Source organism: Canis aureus, chromosome 1 (genome assembly GCF_053574225.1).
Source record: "Canis aureus isolate CA01 chromosome 1, VMU_Caureus_v.1.0, whole genome shotgun sequence".
Classification (NCBI taxonomy): domain Eukaryota; kingdom Metazoa; phylum Chordata; class Mammalia; order Carnivora; family Canidae; genus Canis; species Canis aureus.
The window spans coordinates 93,429,458-93,450,555 of NC_135611.1; the positions used below are offsets into that span (position 1 = coordinate 93,429,458).

A 21,098-nucleotide genomic window follows, 5' to 3' on the forward strand; every position below is an offset into this window, starting at 1 on the left:
CTTCACAACCAGATTGGACCCCTGATTTATTACAGGCCTTCAAAGCACCCTGTATGTCTCCTCTGTCGCCAATACTGCAGTAATGATTTCACACAAGGGTTGTCTGATTTCATCTGTCCTCCCACCCACTTGGCTGTAAGCTCCTCAGGAACAGGCACTATGCCTATGTTTGATTGCTATCAAATCCCCAGCTCCTAGGACATCATAAGGACTCAATAAAAGCTATTGCCTGAATGAATGTATGAATCATGAACATAAGTATTCATCTCTACTAAAGAGTATATCCAACTAAACATTACAGAGATAAATAAATGTAAAACTAGTCTCTCTTCCTGACTTTCACATATTTTTAATGCCATTACCATTCTTTCATTTATCTAGCTTAAAGATTTTGACATTAGATCTGACTCTGGTCTTTCCCTAAACCCTTACATTTGATTGTTTGCCCATTTCTGCTCCTTCTGTGTTGAAAAGGGTTCCCACCCCAATATATCATTTCAACCTGATGCGACTTCCACCTGTTCTATTTTCAATTCCCTAAACTGTACCTGATAATTTCCTATCGCCTTATCTTTGCTTATGCTATTCCTTGTTCTCAGAGAGTCCTTCATTTCTGGGCACTTAATTTCTACCCAATGGCCACTGCAAATGCTATATCGCCCCAAAATATTTCCCTGACTTCCCAGATGGAATGATCTCTTCTGTCTCTAGCCATTATTACCCACTACCTTACACAGTGCTTGTCTGTGCCCAATCAGAAGTTCTTGGTGTACTTGGTGTACATGGGCTTCATACTCAAATCTGATTTCAAATCCTTTCTATTGCATGACCTTAAGATATTACCTATACAGGAGGAATCACATCCAATTCTTGGAAATGTTGGTCACATTGAAGTAGACAAATACCTGGAAAATACTAGATAGGAAGCCCCTTTCCACTTACCCTGTGTTTTCCCGGTGTAACACTTTTGGCTTCAGCCCCTACCTCTTACTCACTTCTTCCTTGGGAAAGAATGATTTAGCAGATTAGAGAATTTAGGAGTAAAATGTGAACATCCTAGCTTAACTCCCTTCCCCTCTATTCCTCCTTCCACCTCCTCCACTTTCTCTTTCCATCTCTCCATTCAGAACCCTCCTCTGTACTGTCCAACCTTCATCAGCTCTCATCTGCTTGTCTGCAGGACTCCCACATTCTGCTCTGCCCCTTGGCACCTAGAGAGACAAGCTCCACCCTCGGGGTGGCTACGACTAGTGAGCAAAGCTCTAACTCGGGGCTGGGTTGTTGGCAACCTTTATGGCCACACCTCTCTGGCCAGTTCTCTCATCAGTTTATCAGTGATAAAGCTCTGACCTCCATCTGTTTGCTTTCCCTGCCTCATTTCTCAACTGGTACTGAACTCGGGTGGGGAAGAAAAGGAGTTATTTATTGACTTCTTAAAACCACAACCATGAAGTAATATGACCCTTATATTTAAATGAACACACCAGAACTTTCACACCCAAATAAGGGATGCTTTTCAAACTAGTCTCCAGAGGAAGTGACACATATTCCAATATATTCCAATAAGGCAACTCTGGGTTAACATCTTTTAGATGTTCCATTAGAGCCTGTGGATTTTATATGAATATCTTCACTGATCTCAAGTCACGTCTGAAAAGGGTATATTTGAGCCTTGAATATAGCAAAAAGCCATTTGGAACCAAGGTTAGTGAATAACTGGGCATTTAGGATCAACAATGGAAAGGAATTTTAAAGTGAGAGGTATGTATCTCTCATAATTGGTAAAGTGTCCTAAAAATGCTTGCATGGCCGCATTTCCAAAATAGCACCCAGCACCCAAAAGTGACCACTGTGAAAAACAGGTACAATGAGGAGGGTCCACCTACATTAGAAGGGGTGTATTCGTATTTATATCACTTCACGGTGATGTTAACAGCATCAGACACTGATTTTTTCTAACGGATATGGAGGCATGACCCTCACACTTGTTTTCTGTGTTGTCTGAGACAACTCATTTAACTTCTTTCAACCTCATATTTTCATTAGTAAAAGAGGATTAATAACAACACCCACCACAGACACCTCACAGGATTATTTTGAGCACTGTATGCTAGAACAGGTGACAAAGCTCTTTGTCGACTACAGAGGCAATACAAATGTTAGTTGTATCATGGTAATTCTTATAATGATTAATATTCTTCCTTGGAGGTTTCAGACTTTTCTCCCTCCTTTCACATATAAGTTTGGCAGCAGATTTGGATTCTGAAAGATCTTCTCATAAAGAGACTGAGGTCAATCTGAACACATATTCCAGGATTCAGACGAATTGCTAAAGGAAAATGCAAGGAAGTAGGAAGCTTGCCAATGACTCAGTAAGTCCCATTTTCTGTAAATCTCTTGATTTGTTTCACCCCATTTTCTGTAAGTCACTTGATTTGTTTTAGCTTTGGGTGATTTATTACAAGCTTTAAAAAAAAGATTGACTTTGCTCATTTTCTCTTACCTTGCTCTGAAGGTGAAAAGATATCCCCTACAACCTTAAATAACACTGAACAGCAACTGGCATTTATTGAGAACTTACTGTGTGCCAGATAGTATGGTAAATGCTTTCATCCTTGACAGCAGCCTGATGTTATACATCCTATGTTTGTGTCCCTTTCACAGAAGAGACTGTGGCATCAGTGAAAAAGTAAATAAAGTGTGCCACCACCCAGCAGGTAAATCCTTTCACTGGGCTGGTGAGGTTGCAAAGCCCATCTTCCTCAGTGCACTCTGCCCTCTGGCTACATAGGTCTGGGGCTTCCAAACAGCAAACCCAATCACATTTTTTTCTCCTTTTTGTTTTACTTTTGAGGCCAGAATAGGACCTATCCTGTGGCTGCTTGTGTGTTCTTGATAAGTGAAGGATAGAGAACCCCCTAATGTGGTGACCTGAACTCTGAGAAATGTGCTAGGGAACAACACCTGGGCAAACATGAAAGAAAGAAAGGTTTCAGCAACAACATACAGTTCATCTTTAAATCAGCACTCACAACGGACATTCTGTGCCTACTAGGAATTTTTACCAAACCCAAATCCCACCAAGCTCATCCATACTTCGCCTTCTGGTTGCTCTCCATTCCCTGACACTGATCCCTTTCCTGGAAAACACATGTTTCTGCAACCACCTCCAGGACAAAGGACGCTTCTCCTGCCTTGTCTAATCTTCATCTACATTGAAACCAGACAAAGCACACTGGAGATTCAGATTCACCTACTCTTGGCACCAGAAACAACTCCTGTATTTTTTTTTTTTTTAGATAACTACCATGTCTTTTTTTTTTTTTCAACTATAGAAGTAATCCTATCCTGTTCAAGGGATTAAACTTGAGAAATAAAAAAAAAAAAAAAAAAGAAAAGAAAGAAAGAAAAAAAAATATGTGCTGGGTGTGAGGGCTAAATGTCCATTATATGTCCATGAAGTCTGACAGAGCACCTAGCACTTAGAGGTGCTCAATAAATGTAGATGATGAGTCGATTTTTTAAAGACCCAGGAACATTCCCTACCAATGATGTCCACTGCTGCTATGCATCCAGCAATCAGGGCATTGCTCACTGGTCAGAAACACTTAGTGGGCACTTAAAGAAAACATAATACTGAAACAGGTACAATGAGGAGGGTCCACGTTCACCATGGACCTTGGGTCCATGTTTGATGAATCATACACGGAAAGATTCAGCAAAGCCTGTTAAGGCCAGCCCACATGCTTCCACAGAAAGCCTTCTGGGGCGGGCTAAATAATGTCCCCCTTTCAAATATATCTGTGTCCTAATTTCTGGAACCTGCAAATATGTTACCCTGGCAAAAGAGGATCTGCAGGTATGATTAAGTTAGGGATCCTCAGGTGGGGAGATTATCCTAGATCATCCAGGCTGGGCTGATGTAGTCATAATGGTTCCCTTAGAAGAGGAAGGCAGGGGGAAGATAGATTCAGAGCAGAAAGCAATGCAATGATGGAAACAAAGACTGGACTAATGCACTTTGCAGAAACAGCTGGGGGCCACAAGCCAAGGATACAGACAGCCTCTAGAACCTGAAAAAAGGCAAGGCAACGATTCTCCCCTCAGAGCCTCCAAGGAACCATCTCTGCTGGCAGCATGACTTTAGCCCTGTGAAACTGATTTTAGACCTATGGTCTGCAGAACTAGAAGAGTATAAATTTGTGTTAAGTCAGTAAGTGTTTGGTAATTTGTTGCAGCAGCAACAGGAAACTACTAAAACTTCTCTGCCACTCAGGTCCACACTGATCTTCTCCATCTCTCTGAATTCAGACTAAGTTTGAATACACAACACAGCATCCAAAAAAGTCCCTAGAACCTGTTTCCTCATCCAAGTGGAAGCCCTTTCGGGCACAGATGTCCCCTGTCCTTGTCTAATTTCTCAGAGGAAGGATGTTGAACTTGGAGCCAGCTCAGTGAAATATACTTGTAGCAGATACTTGTTAAGAGGAATTAAACACATAGCTCAAGAATCCATTATACCAAGATGAGGAAGAGAGCATTCTTTGATCTTACAATTACATTACAGTACATCATTAAAACTAGAGTCTGTTGAACAGATATTTGTATACCAATGTTCACAGCACATTGGTATACAAAATGGAATATCATTCAGCCTTTAAATGGAAGGAATGGAAGGAAATTCTGAAATCCTGACCCTTGTTACAATAGGAATGGATCTTGAAGACATGATGCTAAGTGAAATAAACCAGTCACAAAAAGACACATACTGTATGAGTTCACTTATATGAGGTCCCTAGAACAGTCAAACTCATAGAGACAGTAAAGAGAACAGTGGTTACCAGGCAGGAGCAAGAAGTGGGGAGTTCTTGTTTAATGAGTACAGAGTTTCAATCTAGGATGATGAAAAAGTTCTAAAGATAGACCGTGGTGATGGTTGCACAACAGTGTGAATGTACCTGATGCCACTTAACTGTACACCTAAAAATGGTTAGAATGGTAATTTTTGTGTTATATACATTTTACAATTTTGAGAAAATGGGAGTCTAGAATTGCAGTGAGGACAAAGAATGGGAGAGATGTGGGAAATATGCTCAGGCTGGAAGCACCTGCAAAAGTGGGAGGTGTTGGGCTCAATGTGGAAAGATGTAGGGGCAGGCATGGGTATGGGAGATCTGTGTCTGTGGGCTGACCTGTGCTCTTACAGTGACAAAGTTTTCCCTCCTCCCCACCAGAGGGCAAAGCAATTCCTTCAACGACAACAAATATGTAATGAGTTCTCCATGCTGACACTGGGGGCACAGCACTAAGCCAGATGTATACCTTAGAGTCACACAAAGGAGACAGACAGAAAACAATCACTTATATAAATGGAGGTCACAATGTGATTCATGTCAAGGAGGTCAAGCGAGGAGGTGGTGCATGAGCTGAGAGTGGGGAATGAGTAAGGTTTATGAAGCAGGGGATGGGGGTGCAGGGAGGGTATCCTAGGCAGGAACAGTGGGTTTCCAGGACCTGAACAGAGCAGCGAGGCTGAGGGAGCAAAGGGAACAAACAGGGTGCTTCTGGAAAGGTGGGCAGGGAACAGATGTCAGGGCCAGGGACCATGTTCAAACTTGTGGTCTCTGTCCTAAGAGCAAAGAGGAATCAGAACAAATAGGAATTATAGTAGTACTAGAGGTGGAAGTGGAGGTAGGAGGAGGTTGGGATGTCACAATTGATCTGCATTCTGGAAAAAAGGCACAAAAGAGATGTGGAGAGACTAAGTAGGAGGCTACTTCAGTGGTCTAAGTGAGGGGCAATAGAAGTGGGGGGCTTAGAGAAGTGCTGGAGGAGATGAAGACAGTAGGCAGATCCAAGGGGGACTTAGAATTTGAGATAAATCAAGGATTATGATATTGTAATTTATAATAAGATTGTTGTATTAGCTAAACAAAGAGGTCATTAGACTGATGCAGCTCTAATGCCATGGTTGCCTGCATAAGAAAACCAAAATCTAAACCTATAAATGCCTCAAGGTCACAAAATTAAAAATCCTCAGGATTATCAACCACAAATAGCCAACTAGGCTTTATTTAGGCTATATCCAATCAACAATTTCCTTAGTTTTCTTCCATCTTTTCTCTATTAAAGCCCATCCCCAAACTCCTGTTGGTGGAGCACTCTTAACTCTTCTGGCTTGGTGCTGTTAATATGCTTCAGTTTATCTTTTGATAGTTTTGATGTCATAAGAGGGAACCAAAGGAGAATCCCCATGGCCTCAAGGAGCAAATAGCAACCAAGGGAAGGTACCTGCTGGGCATTAGGCTCACGGCTTTCTAGCTCCTCTGCAGGTGATGGGTAAGTACCTCAATGCCAGCTCCACAGTTTTTGCACTATAAACTTCCAGACTTCGAGCATTTCCTTTCTTGGGCTAGTTCTGGAAACTAGCTAGAGTCAGACTGGGTACAGAGTCAGAATGGGTCTGAGTTCAAACCAGGCCTGACTTAGAAACTGGACTGGAGCCAGGGTCAGACTGGTACAACTTGGAAACCAGCCTGGGTCCAGTGTAAAGACTCAGGTGTTTTAAGACTGAACCAAAAGGTTACCCTAACCAAAGATAATTCTGAATTACAATGACCACAGTAGAGAACTTTTAACCTAGATAAGCCTATTCATTTAGAAGGTGCCCTAGAGAAAAAGGGGTCTCAGCCAAGGAGTCAGTATACAAGGTAGAGGGACATTTATTTATCCTCCTCTACAGTTTCCAGTGACCAGGATAAGACCCACTGAGACACCCCACTTGCTTCAGAGCCTGCACATGGGATCCTGAGAAAACTGGTAAAAGCCAGCAAATGGTGAGAATTCCCACCAAAGCCAGCTCTCCCAGATCTCTGTTTGTTGTGTCTGGTCAAGAGGGGAAGGTAAAATTTCACATTGTTCCTTTCTTCTGGAATTCAGATTGGCAGGCAAAAAAATATTTGTAAGAATAACATCTTTGAATAGTGACTCATGAATTTCCCTTTGGGAATGCATTAGTTATAGATCCTTTCTCTCCGAGGGATAGCTACTGCCTTTTTATTTGTCGTTGTGTTTTTTTTTTTAAGACTTATTTATTCATGAGAGAGAAAGAGAGGCAGAGATACAGGCAGAGGGAGAAGCAGGCTCCCTGCAGGGAGCCTGACGCGGGACTCGATCCCGGAACCCCAGGGTCAAGCCCTGGGCTGTAGGCGGCGCTAAACCGCTGAGCCACCCGGGCTGCCCTGTCGTTGTGTTCTAATAGTTGGCTTGGCAACTGTCAGATTGGGAACCCCCAAAACATGGACATACAAAAATATGGGTTGCACTCCATTTGTGGATAGGGTCTTACTCATTGCTGCCAGCTTTCAAGGGAATTGTCTAAATCTTTTCTCCTTTGGCTATTTTTGGGAGTGGCTCTGGATCATGGGAGGATTGTATCTTCTATACCTCTTTGAGGATACCTCTTGCATCCACTGGGTTGGTTCAATACTGCCAGGAAACTTGACAAGAGATTATAAAGAATTTAAAGTAACTCTATGATCAGAAGTTAGCCAAACTGGAAGCTTGATAGGAAGGTGGGTTTAAGATTTTATTTATTTATTCGTGAGAGACACACAGAGAGAGAGAGACAGACAGACAGACTCAAGCAGAGGGAAAAGCAGGCTCTACACGGGGAGCCCAACACAGGACTCGAACCCGGTCTCCAGGATCACACCCTGGGCTGAAGGTGGCGCTAAACCGCTGAGCCACCCAGGCTACCCTGATAGGAAGGGTTTTAAGACCTTCTCCCCTAAGTTAAATGAAACTGTGTTAACCATGGGAAAGAAAAACATCACAAAGATAAATAGCACTATATCTAGAACACAGGAATCCTTTGGTTTTCATCTTAGTTGAAGATCTTCTCCCTGATATAAAGAAGCAAACTGAAGATAATGTAGGTAGATGAGTGGAACAGCCTTGATATTATTCAGGTTGCATCCCAATCCTTTGAGGAAGTAAAAACAACTGTACTTGTCTTATAAATTAAGTCTTTACAAAAACAGAAATGCCACTCTAGAAAGAATTCAAAGCCTTCCTATCAGTTTTACCAATCCCAAAACCTTCCCTATTTACCTCCAAAGCCTTGCAAGTATTATAAAATTCTTGATTTAGGATCAGAAGTTCTCCTTAGAGGAACGTACATTCTTTCCCAGTGCTTCTGAGAAGTAAATGTTCTACCAGCCTTCTCTCACAACTGAGGGCCATCTCTTCAATGCAAACTTCAGGGAGGTGATTCTTACTTATCAGAAGGGAAAGAAAAAGAAAAGGAGGAAGGGGCTATTGGGAAAACAGGTTAATTAAAAATCTGGAAGATCTCCACACAGATTAGTAAACATGTTAAAGCCATTCTAAGCAGACAAACTTGACTTCATGCCATCTTCAAGAAACACAATTGTAGATCCAACTGTTTCTATAAACTAGTGATTTTTAAATTATGATACCTGTTTCATGGCTAGAACTTTAAAACAAAAGCTATAAGCTTTCTGTTTGTATCTATCTGTATGTTTATATACATTCATGTATGTATATTATAAATGTGTGATATTGTCCTACCTCCATATGGCATTGCCAAAATTAATTTGTAAAGAGCCTTATTTTACTGGCTTAAAGAGAAACAAGCTTAAGGACAAAAAAAAGTCACTATATAAATGAAATCTGTTCTCAGAAATATAAACATTAACTCAAATGTTTTCCAAGGTCACAAGATCTAGGACAATCTTCAGTAAATACAAGTTAGTTTAAGTTTGTTGGCTTAATTAAAACAGGTATATCTTTAGAGTTATCAGCATTAAATATAATACTTTTATTTTACCTAGATTTACCAAAAGTCAAATAAGCTCATGATATCTCTGTTATAAAATCTGTCAGCAAGAAAGAAAACTTAAGATGACAGCTGTTTAATGTCTCATGAAGTATCAATAGGTGACCTAAACATAATTGTTAAGAACAAGTAAATCAATAGATATAAGTTTACAAAGGAAATTTTCAAGAATAATGATACTTTACACAACGTCTACTTAAAAATATCCAAAACCTTTTTAGTAACTTGAAACAAAGTTATACCAAATAAGTTAAATGATGCATATTCACTGAGTATCTAGATCATTTCCAAGTGAAATAAAATAACGAGACATTAATTACTGAACGCAATTTTTATCTACTTTTGGCTTCTTACTACAGAGGAACTAAAGATATTTAGGTCTGTTAGTAAACATGTCCTGTGCTTCACTGAAATATTGTATTAATGAAAAAGCATATGTTTCTAGGAATTATGAACATAGTCATGAATTTGCCAAACTAAAGAATGCTGGTGTAACAGTACACAATTGCTTACTTCTAACTTTTCACTAGAAATTAAGGTTTATAAGGGTTAAGAACTCTGATTAATATGATTGAAACTACTAGAAATAATAAGGGAAAAACTCTGTATACAAGGAAAGTAAGATGTGTTTTTGGCTAAGAAAATGTCAAGGTATGAAGATGCATTTTTTGTTAAGAGAAATGAAAATAATTTTGTCCTAAAGTCAAGTTGGTTCCTTCAGAATGGGAAAGAGGAGAACAAAGGACAAACTAAATGGATTACAGAAAGTTGGGGGAAAAGAGACAAGAGGAAATTTTACCTTGAGTATTTAAGCTGGCTAAAACTGAATTGTTATTCCAAGAGTTTTAAAAAATAAACTTTGACATCAATAATATACTTATCTAAAACTACAAATTTTCTTTCATCTGCTCAAAGGACAAGGTTTTCCTAAACTTTTGGTCCGCTCTTGACAATAAGAAACTGTGACAGGCCTTTCCCTTCAAGTAATATGCCTAGAAAACAAATATTTCATGTTTTCCTAAAACAATATCCTGTGCTCTGTGCTATCTTCATCATGTCTTTGATTACTTAAGAAAACCGAGTCTTCTTAATATTATAAGAGTGAAGCTTTGCTCATAGCCACGTAACATTCTGTATTTGCCTTTGAAATCTTTTGTCACATTAGTTAAATAGATAATTAAGTGTATTGTTTCAGTGACCTGTGATTCTATTAGCCAAGCATATAAAACCTTATGATATTTTTGACAAACTTTCCAAAATCAAATTCTAAATGAAGTCTGACTTGTAAGTTTGGAATTTTTTAGAGGGTCCCTGGAACATTTCAAAAGATTTATTGTCTCATAAAAAGACAGACATTAATTAGATAATTACCCTTACTTGCTATGCTAAATTACATGAGAAGCACTGTCAAATAAGAAGGAATAATTACATTATATTTGTATGGATATATTATTAATATAAGTGTTTCAGCAATTATATAAAATTCCTAGAAATCTGATATATATTCTGGTATAAGTTAATCACTTATAATTCTAGTTATTACCTTAAAATGCTGTATATCACAGAAATAACCACATTTTCTTGCCAATGGCATTATAATGAACTCTCATCAGCTCTTTAACTATGGCCATTTTTATGTCCTTTGTCCCTTACAGTTACTGATTTACTAGGATGCTTTTCCAAGTGTTCCTGCAAAACTGTTTCATCTTCAAGAAGACCCATGGAAAGGATTCTAACAAGTTCAGGTTTCTTGTAACTCTCAGATCACAACACTGAACTGGGTAAGAGCTGGCAGAACTCTAAGGCAGAAATGTATGGCTTCATAAAATGAACAAAAGATCAAGATCAACAAGAATTAATTACATAGGACTGAACAGGATAATTTTTATAATGTTTATGACTTTTGTTTGAAACTTTATGGCTCTTTAAAGTTTGTTTTTCTAGAGTTAAGAAAATCTTCTTCTTTCTCTTAAACTATCAGCAATTTGGTAAAATGTATCTCTGGAAACAAAGATGAAACATTTATTTTTTCTCCCTAGCCAATCCCTCCAGAATTTGGAAACTCTATACTTATTTCATGGCAATATAGTTATTTGCATAAGTTCAATAAGAATCTGTTTTCTTTGCAACAGGACACAATTGGAAACATTGGCTATATGATCAAGACTGTGCTGAAATGTCATATTTGATGCATAAAATCAGATGTAACCAGATAATTTTAAGATACTACAATTGACTTTATGGAACCAATATAAGTTCCTTGGAAAAATCAATCGGGTACTGTGCTTATGGGGTTCCTGGCAGCCTTAGTGGGCGAGGAAGGTAGGTCACTTCCTGGCAAGGCCAGAAACCTCAAGATATCCTGGAGACCTCAAGAAGAGAAGAATTCAAATCTATAGGTATTACCAGTGAAGTCTGATGAATTCTTGGCTTGGCTTCTTAGCCTGGAGAGCCTATAAAAGTCCAATCTAAGATTCATTATGAAAAGTTCCAGCAAAGCAGATTTTTAAATCTGGCTTTTTATTTTTATTTATTTATTTTTTTTTTAATTTTTTTTTCATTTATTTATGATAGTCACAGAGAGAGAGAGAGAGAGAGAGAGAGAGAGAGAGAGGCAGAGACATAGGCAGAGGGAGAAGCAGGCTCCATGCACCGGGAGCCTGACGTGGGATTCGATCCCGGGTCTCCAGGATCGCGCCCTGGGCCAAAGGCAGGCACTAAACCGCTGCGCCACCCAGAGATCCCTAAATCTGGCTTTTAAAAAAAAAGCCTATATGGTCAATCACTGTTCTTGCAGCACTTACATAAATAATCAGGCCAACTTTAATAAAATTAGATTTATTCTGCAAATAAATTAGTTTTAGTGTAATTATCTATAGTAGAAATGAGTAGATGTAGAAATGATGGATAATGTAGAAGAAAAATTAGGACCCCTGGGTGGCTCAGCGGTTGAGCGTCTGCCTTTGGCTCAGGGCGTGATCTCAGTCCCAGATCGAGTCCCTCATCTGGCTACCTTCAGGGAGCCTGCTTCTCCCTCTGCCTATGTCTCTGTCTTTCTTTCTGGGTCTCTTAAGAATAAATAAAAATATATTTTAAAAAAAAGAAAAAAAGAAGAAAAATTATGTTTCAGTAGAAAATTGTAACACAACCTGTAGGTATCAAATTCTTCCCCTGTTCATGGTCTTTGAGGTTTTGTTATATATATATGAACTGAACTGGATATCGAATTCCTCTAGTTTCAATCAAATACCTGGCTACAACCCTCCAAACTAACATTCCTTCTTTTCTCCCACCCTTCTGACTTAGGATCTCAAAAGAACACAGATGCCCTTAAGGTTCCTTAAAGGGAGCCATACCAGGCTCTCCTCACTACCCAGACAGCAGCCATACCTCAGGGACTTGAACCTTGGGCCCACATCCCCATAAATAAAAAGGATTCCTTCAGACTTTTGGAACTGCATACCAGCTGGAGATCTTAAATTAAAATTGACTGGGGGGGGGGGGGAGGTTCCTCCCCAGAAGTAGACAGCATCTTGAGGTAGACAGCTCTCCCAAGGTCATGAATCAAGATTTTCAACTCTAATCTGAAATTTGTATTTCTTTTGCCTTCTCACTACTTGCTTTCTCACTCTGTTAATGCACAGGAAAGAGGGGCTGGAGGCTGAAATAATTGGCAAAGGACAACGATTTAACCATTCATGCCTATATAATGAATCTTCATAAAAATATGAAAGGATGGGGTTCAGAGAGCTTCTGGGTTATAAATATGTGGAGATTTGGGGAGAGTGGCTTGCTCAGAGAGAACGAGGAAGCTCTTCACCCCTTCTCCATACCATGCCCTCTTCATCTCCTCTGACTGTTCCTGAGTTCTATCTTTTTATAATAAACCTAGAATCTAGTAAGTAAAATGTTTCTCTGAGTTCTCTGAGCCTCTCTAGCAAGCTAAGTGAATCCAAGGAGTAGGTCACTGGAACCTCCAATCTATAGCCAGTTCATCAGAAGCACAGGTGACAGCCTGGACTTTTTTTTTTTTAATATTTTATTTATTTATTTGAGGGGCACAAGCAGGGGGAGTGGGAGAGGAAGGAACAGGCTCCCCGCTGAGCAGGCAGCCTGATGCGGGACTTGATCCCAAGACCCTGGGATCATGACTTGAGCCAAAGGCAGACGCTTAACTGACTGAGCCACTCAGGTGCTCCAACAACCTGGACTTTGGACTTCGGCATCTGAAATGTGTGTGAAGGACAGTGTTGTAGTAGGCCTGAGCCCTTAGCCTCTAGGATCTGACTCTATCTCCTGGTAGATGTATTAGAATTGAGCTGAAATGAAGGACAGACACCCAGCTGGTGCCTGAGAAATGCTTGTTATTGGTGGGGGGGGGGGGGGAGAGGCAGACACCCACACTGGAACTGGGTACCAAATCAGGAGGCATGAGGGATGAAAAGAGAAGCAAGGATATATCTGAGCTTTGTATTTTGTGAAGCTGGATGGATGGGGCCTTCAAAGTCACTAATTAAAGGCGTGATCAGGAGCAGCCTGGGTGGCTCAGCAGTTTAGCGCTACCTTCAGCCCAGGACGTGATCCTGGAGAACCAGGATAGAGTCCATGTCAGGTTCCCTGCATGGAGCCTGCTTCTCCCTCTGCCTGTGTCTCTGCCACTCTCTGTCTCTCTCATGAATAAAATAAATTTAAAAACCTTAAAAAAAAAAAAGGTTTTTTCTGCACAACTACGGGCAGAGGGGAGCGGTGGCAGGGGGGAATGCCATCCACTTTGAAGTCAATGCCAGTGGTGCCCCCTGGACTTGAGCACAAGCAGTTACACCATAATGTCATGTGACAAGCTGTGGTCCCTAACCTGGGCCTAATTTCCCCCATCGATCATTTTCCTCCTACCGTACCTGAGGTCTGTCATCAATGACCAATGTACGAAAAGCTCAATGGAATCAAGTGTTTTTGTTCAGCTGTTCAAGTTAAGTTCACTGAAATTACATGATGAACCTGGGCTTTCAGAAGAATTCTGGGCAAAAGGAAATTAGGAAGAAGAAAGCCTATATGCACATATGACTCATGTTGGAGGCATGTTGGAGGGCTGTCTAATCTCTTCCCACTCATCACTGTTAGCAACGTCATGCTCGTTTAGCTGGGCACATATGGTTTTCTGGTCATGTGGCCCATTGCTGGGAAGAGCTGTGGATGCTGCTACTCTAGGGCTTCAGTGCGAGCGAGGCATGTTCCACAGAATTCACCAGAAGCTTGAGACTGACTCACCCCTTACAGCCTGAGAAGTCTAGCGCAAGAAAACAAAAGATCTCTCCAGGCCTCCCCCAGGGACTCCAAGGCAGCCCAGATATTACCATGGTCCCTGAAGAATGACTTGGACACAGCTCTACCTGGGGCTCCAGGTGAGTAAAGCCAGATAGGAACCCATCCCACCCACCAACTGTCAGCAGGTAAAAGTGTTCACACCTCAGACCACCACAGCAAAACAGACAGAAACTGAGTGGAATCTGGGACCCTCACCTGACATTCTGCCTCCCAATTGCTCACGTTTATGAACAAGTAAAATATGGCTCTGCCCCAAATCATACTCCACTAGCACGTCAGCCTCTAAAGCAGGGAAATCTAGAGGAGTTAAGTCCTGGGCCCCAAGAAAGATGAAGTCTCTTGACTCCTAAAACCAAATATGACCACGTATATGAAGAAATGACTGACAGGAGAGTCACTGTGATGTCTGCTTGGATGAGATTCTTCACCTCTCTGTGCCTTGGTTTCCTCATCTGTGAAATAAGGATGATGATGATTGTCTCTATTGTACAGGTACTGTGAGAATGGACAGTGTTAGAAACACAGATTGCCCTTAAATCAGTGCCTGCTGTGTGGTAAGCATCCACTATTATTACACTATTATTACTCTTTAGGACAGGAGTCTGACACAGTGCTCCCGGGCTGTAGGCAGCAGAATGACAACATGAGTTCCCTGCTTGCTTCTTGTCAGTTCCAGTAACCACAGCTTGTGAGGTGAGTGCAGAGGGCACATTGGAAAGACACCAACAGCGTTTTGTTACAAAAGGTTTATGATGATGAATAAGATTCTCAAATCCTGTCTTATTGCCAAGCTATAGTTTTAACACTTAAAGAAATGGCCCAAGCCTTTTTCATTTCCCTGATATATTGTCTGTTTGAACAGCCATGTGGGGTTAAGAAGTTTTCCATATCCATAGGCCTCAGTTTCCTTGACTATAAACCAAAAGCTCTCTGAAGTCCCATCCAAAAGTAACATTCTAGAAGGGTCCTTGACTCCAGGCACACACAAAATCAACCAGGCACTTTGGCACATGTGTGTGAAGTCCACTTTTTCCCACTGAAGGTCTTAGTCTTTGCTTTTTCATCTTGCTTCTGGTAATCAACATTTCAATATTAAAGTCAGAGAATTTACAAATATAACAGCTAAAAAAAAAAAAAAGATACCTCTGAATGATAAAATGCTTCCCAATGAGTATTTCTAACACCTCACAATTTGTCCTGGAACTAGGTGGTGTCAGGGAACTTCTAAGAGCCACCATAACCCCACCTACTGTACCCTCATTGAAGAAGTCAAAAGGCTAGGAAGCATTTCTCAGTACAGATGTGCTAAATACTGTGCCAAGTACTGCACAGCCTCTCTCTCTCTCTCTCTCTCTCTCTCTCTCTCTCTCTGCAGCATCCCATCACAAGAATTACAGCATCCCAGGGTGGAAAAGAACTTGAAAATTTGTCTCATCTGACCACCTTCTGATACAAGAATGTCTTCTACAATATCCCCGCACCTACCCTGTGCTTAACACCTCCAGGAATGCCCCCACTCACGATCTCTAGAACTTACTAGTTTTTTCATCTTTTCATCAAGTGGCCAGGCCCACAGCTAAGTGCTACTAATCCAACAATGAACCCTGCTCTCAAAGAGTTTACAGTCTAGACAGAGGTACAGGTGAATTAATGAATGCAATGAAATATGATATTGAAATACTAATCTTCATGCTTTTCTTTCCCTAATTTCCTTGAACAGCATCCTTCCCCAAGTCAACCAAAGGTTTTCACATATCCTTGATGAAAATGACGACTATTCCAGCAGAAATGCTAATGGATAGAAATGATTAGAACTCACTTTTGTGACGTCCAATGCAGGCACCTGAAGCCCACAGCAGAAACAGCAATTTTGAAAGACAAATAATTTTGACTTAAAATGTCTGGATTCTGCCAAGAGAAAAGGTCCTTAAAAATTAAGAGTCAGGGCCCCAAGACAGTATGGTGGAGAATGATCTAACTCTAGGGCACATCAGAATCGCCTAGAGTACCTATGAAAACACAGGTTGCTGGCAACCACCCTGTGTTACTGATTCCGTAGGTCCGGGATGAGTAGTATCTGTACTGTTAGGACCCTCCTGGGTGACATTGTTGCTGCTGCTCCAGGGATCACACTTTGAAATCCATCTTGACAGTGGACTGGAAAGAAGATGATCCAGGTTCAGGTCTAGGAGAAACTAAGTGACCCCCACCTGGTCTGGAAAGAAAGGTGGGGATGAACTAGAAGGGTCACACCTGGGCAATAGCAGGGCTTGCTGAGAAGAGGGACTGGACTCAGGGGGTACTTTGGGCAAAGTGGAGTCAACGCTGAGAAACTTTTCATCATCACCCACCAAAAGCATCAGGGGGGCTAGGAGAGAGCTAAGCCAATGTCTGCAGATCACCTGCTACCATTTGAGCAAGCACTGCACATCACTTGTGCAAAGGATCCCGTTAACTGTTCTTCCCATTGCTGCCCAGTTAGGACCCTCTACTGACTGCTACATGCATGACACCTTAAGACAGTCTGCTTTTCCCTGGACCATCTGTATTAGTTTTCTAGAGAAACCCTAATCTATAGAGACCCTAATCTCTGCCTTCATCTTTTGCATGTCCTTTCCTCTTCTTGTAAGGACACCAGCCATTAGATTTAGGACTCATCTAATCCAGTATGACTTCATATTAATGTAATTAATTATACCTGTCAGGATTATTTCCGAAGAGGATCCCACTCCAAGTTTCCAGGTATACATCAATTTGGGGGGACACTATTCAATCCACTACTGAACTGAATCCAATCATTGAACTTCCCTTACCCCCTCTCCTTTTCAAAAGCTCAGGACACTCATTGGTCCCTTGAAATATAAGGTGGGATTTTTGACAAATAGAAGACAGGCTCCAGAGAAGTGATCCAGTTGCAGAAAAATCCCCTAAACCTGCACTTTGGTGGGAGTGGTCAGTAATAAATCTCACTCATTATGATAATGTTGATAGGTTATTATGAGGAAGGCAAGATGCAATGGGAACCCAGAAGGCAGGCCCTGAACACAGACTTGAATGTGAGGCATGGTTTCCTAACAGTTAAAAGGTCTCAGGTGAGATCTGAAGAATGAGCAGAAAATACTCAGCTGAAGATCTGGGTGAGAAAAGAGACACCAGGGAAGAGTGTTCCAGTGGGGGAGACACCTGGACAAAGACCCAGAAGTAAGAGAAAAACACGATTCATTACCAGAGCTCAAGCACACTCAAGATGGCTGGACTGTAGAGTGGTACATGGGGGTGGGAGGGAGAGCACCTAGGGTACTGAGGTGTGAGCCCATGGCTTTTACTCTTCAAGTCACACAGAATAATCCTAGCCATTCTTCAACTCAAAACTCCTTATGTCCTTTTTTCAAAGTTATTTAAACTCCATTAGTTAACATGTAGCTTATCATTAGTTTCTAATGTAGAATTTAGTGATTCATCCATTGCATATAACATCCAGTGCTCATTACATCAAGTGCCCTCCTTAATACCTGTCACCCAGTTACCCCAAACCTCACCCACCTCCCCTTCAGCCACCCTCAGTTTGTTTCCTAGAGTTAAGAGTCTATTATGGTTTGTCTCCCTCTCTGATTTTAACTTACTTTATTTTTCCCTCCCTTCCCACACGATCCTCTTGTTTCTTAAATTCCACATACGAGTGAAACCATATGATAATTGTCCTTCTCTGATTGACTTATTTTACTTAGCATAATGCCCTCCAGTTCTATTCTCATCGATGTAAATGGTAAGATTTCATCTTTTTGATGGCTGAGTAATGTTCCGGGATATATATATATATCCCACATCTTCTTTGTCCATTCATCTGTCAATGGACATCTGGGCTCTTCCTGTAGTTTGACTTTTGTAACTGCTGCTATAAACATTGAGGTGCAGGTGCCCTTTTGGATCACAACATTAGTGTTCTTTGGGTAAATACCTAGTAGTGGAATTGCTGGGTTTGGGGTAGCTCTATTTTTAACTTCTTGAGGAACCAGAGTGGCTGCACCAGCTTGCCTTCCCTGAAGTGTACACACCAGAAGTGTATGAGGGTTCCCCTTCCTCCGCATCCTCGCCAGCATTTGTTGTTTCCTAACTTGTTCATTTTAGCCATATGTCCTTTTAGTCCTTTAAAAACAGGTATCTTGTTGTCCTTAAATGTTCTCTTCTCCAAGTTAAATACACCTAATTTCTCCAAGGATTTCTTGTATACTTTAGAGTCCCATCTCAATCCTAACTATCCTGGTTGAAGTCCTGCAAATACGCTCCAGCTTGTCTAAATCTCTCCAGGCAGAATCCCCAAATGGAAGAAAATACTCCAACCCAACACCACAAGATCCATGTTTACTGATGGCAGCTTTCCCTCCTAGACCTAGGAATACAACTAAGGCAGGTCTTTGTGGCAGAGATTGCTAACTGGACCTCAATATCCACCATTACTGTCTTCCTTTTTACTAACATAAGCTCCCTTCAAGGTTTAGCTAAGCACATGGCTGCTCAACTAGAGATTAATAACTTTGTCTTCTTTGTACCTGACTGTGTGACTCCATAGCCTAGTCATGTGACTAAGTTCTGGTCCATATGATTTTCTTAGCAAAGTCATTTATTCCAGTCTTCCTCCCTCCCTCCCTCCTCTCTTTCTCTCTGGAAAGAAAAACAACTGTAGCAGCATCCTTGTGCTCAGATGTGGAAGTCCCATGTTGAAGAGAGCAGAAAAAAACAACCCACCTGGGTGTCTGGATGACTTCTTGAGGCAGAGAGTACTCTACTCACCCTAAACAGCCCACCCATCTCTGGACTGTTAGATGAGGTAGATGGAAATTTCTATAACCTTGGAGCCACTATAATGACTCCAGGAATCATCCCCATGTGGACCCTACTGATATATATTACATCTGGTATAGATGCAGGTTTATGTCCTCATCCAGAAAATATATCAAGCATCTACTAGATGCCACACACTACGGATTTGGTGGTATCGTTATTTCTGAAATGGGCAGTATATTGTTCTTTGTTTACAGTCCCTCTTGTGACACTAGGAAAGTGGGTTCAATGTTAAGTCTTTTCAGCTCCATACTGGGCCTTAGGACACTGGTTGTCTGCTCTATGGCAGCTTCTTCATCCCTAGGCTGCCCCCTTCAATCCCCAGGATAACTTCATGGAACAGTTACTGTTATTTTCATTTTACAAACTTAAAAAGCTAAGACTTTTTTTAAAAATTGATTTTAATTTCCCTAAGAATCAGCAAGTATGGAGTGCCTGGGTGGCTTAACCAAGCGTCTGCCTTCAGCTCAGGTCATAGTCCCAGGGTCCTGGGATTGAGTCCTGCGTTGTGCTCCCTGCTCAGTGGAGAGTCCACATCTCCTCCCTCTGCCCCTCTCCCTGCTTGTGCTTGTGTGTGCACGCTCTCTCTCTCTCACTCTCTCAAATAAATAAATAAAATAATTCTTTTAAAAAAAGAATCAGCAAATAATATATAATCTAAGAGACAGCAAGAAATTTCTAACATTCTCAGAGAGTGATAGAACAAGATCTTGTTCAATGACCTCTCAATTCTGCTCTTCCCAAATGAACTTGGCTAGGAAGCTTTTTTTTTTTTTTTTCAAGAAAGGCTATTAGCTTCCCCCCACCCAGAACTTTGGGAAGGGCTGCTCTAGACAAAACTGCAATGCAAGGAGATGGGGGGAACCTCCCTGCTTCATCTGTTGTGATTCCCCATCACTTCCAGGTGTTACACCTGATCGAAAATATCTTCCTCCCAAGAGAAATTATGTGATTATAAAGCTCCAAATAACAAAAAAGATAGAATTTCAGGCAACACCAGAGGATATCATTTTGCTTTGAGAGCTTCCTGAATTCCTTAAATCTTACCCAGAATGCTGCTACCATTTTTGCTCTGTTGACCTTTTAGGGAGAGGAAAAGACTAGATTTACAGTTCCAGGCTTAAACAGTTAGAAACAAAAGTGATTTCTTCCTGTGGCAAGCATTAGGATGACTCATAATTCAGGGGTTTTGAATGTGTAACTTCACAATGTGATCTCATACAGGTTCAGTTAAAAATTTGGGAAATGGGCACTGATTCTTTTATAGGTGATTCAGGTAGACAGTTAAAGACTGTATAGGGTAAGTCCCAGGAAGGCTCTAAATCTTCTATTTCTAAAAGAGCCTTCTGAATACAATATTCATACCTTCTACAAATTAAGAAAAGAAAAGAAAAAAGAGGAAAGAAAGAGAAAGCAAGCAAGCAAGCACAGAACCAGCTCAAAACAAGCAAGTATAAGAACAGGCAGCTCTGGGGTATCCAGATGGACAGGAAAGGTGGGGTTGTCAAGGAGCTGATGGCTGGAGAGGCTGGGAAGCTGGTGAGAGCCCTCTGCCCCCTCCACCTTTTCAGAAATGAATGCAGTGCAAATGCATGCTCATTAAGCAGCAGGCCTACTGGAGGGCCGGACTTTCATGGCCCTGTTTACAATGCCAGGGACCTTGCTCCAGGGTTGTCATGGGGAAGTTACTGTCGTCCTCCTGGCAACAGGTTACCCTGGTGAACACCAAACAGCCTGGCCTGGCCCAGTAAGCTATGGGTCAGGCACGGCATGCTGTCCCCACACTGCCCTGCCCACTCTCTCCTTTCATTCCCCTACTCCCTCATTTATACCACCACCTCTGCAAGAGGTGGCATTCCTTCCTATGTACAAAGACACTACAGAAGGCATCTGTTTAAGGGACCGGGTGTCCACAGACCTTTTCTACTTCTGACCTTCCAAAGCCTGGCCAGCCGTGGGCAGTTATGCCTGCTCCCTTCAACCCCCAACTAAAATGAGAATAGCTCTCAGAATAAAAACCCCTCTCCACCTATTTTTATTGAATATCTCAGTGCCATAATTAAAACAAATG

The 21,098-nt window shown here is 41.3% G+C and overlaps 1 protein-coding gene and 2 long non-coding RNA genes across 34 annotated transcripts in view; 2 read left to right on the top strand and 1 right to left on the bottom strand.

Moving 5' to 3' along the window:
• GLIS3 (GLIS family zinc finger 3) overlaps positions 1–21,098 on the bottom strand; it is a 548,443-nt gene that overhangs the window by 469,910 nt on the left and 57,435 nt on the right. For 4 of the 31 annotated variants that reach the window (XM_077908779.1, XM_077908760.1, XM_077908906.1 and 1 more), the window contains exon 4: positions 943–1,001. The exons of 25 other annotated variants lie outside the window; for them this stretch is intronic. The gene's annotated coding sequence lies outside the window, so the exon portion shown is untranslated. Of the gene's footprint in view, positions 1–942; positions 1,002–16,194; positions 16,343–16,883; positions 17,101–21,098 lie in introns of those variants that run through there. 2 more of the 31 variants (XM_077908824.1, XM_077908916.1) reach the window with 2 other exon arrangements.
• LOC144289864 (uncharacterized) lies at positions 6,221–11,436 on the top strand. The gene is made up of 3 exons (XR_013357834.1): positions 6,221–6,339; positions 10,516–10,641; positions 10,993–11,436. It is a non-coding gene; the product is annotated as an uncharacterized LOC144289864 (long non-coding RNA).
• On the top strand, positions 13,413–19,680 carry LOC144320457 (uncharacterized). 2 transcript variants are annotated; one of them, XR_013386033.1, is made up of 4 exons: positions 13,418–14,262; positions 14,779–14,878; positions 15,906–17,386; positions 18,856–19,680. It is a non-coding gene; the product is annotated as an uncharacterized LOC144320457 (long non-coding RNA). The 2 variants fall into 2 exon arrangements; XR_013386030.1 differs by lacking the exon at positions 18,856–19,680 and having other exon boundaries at positions 13,413–14,262; positions 15,906–17,556.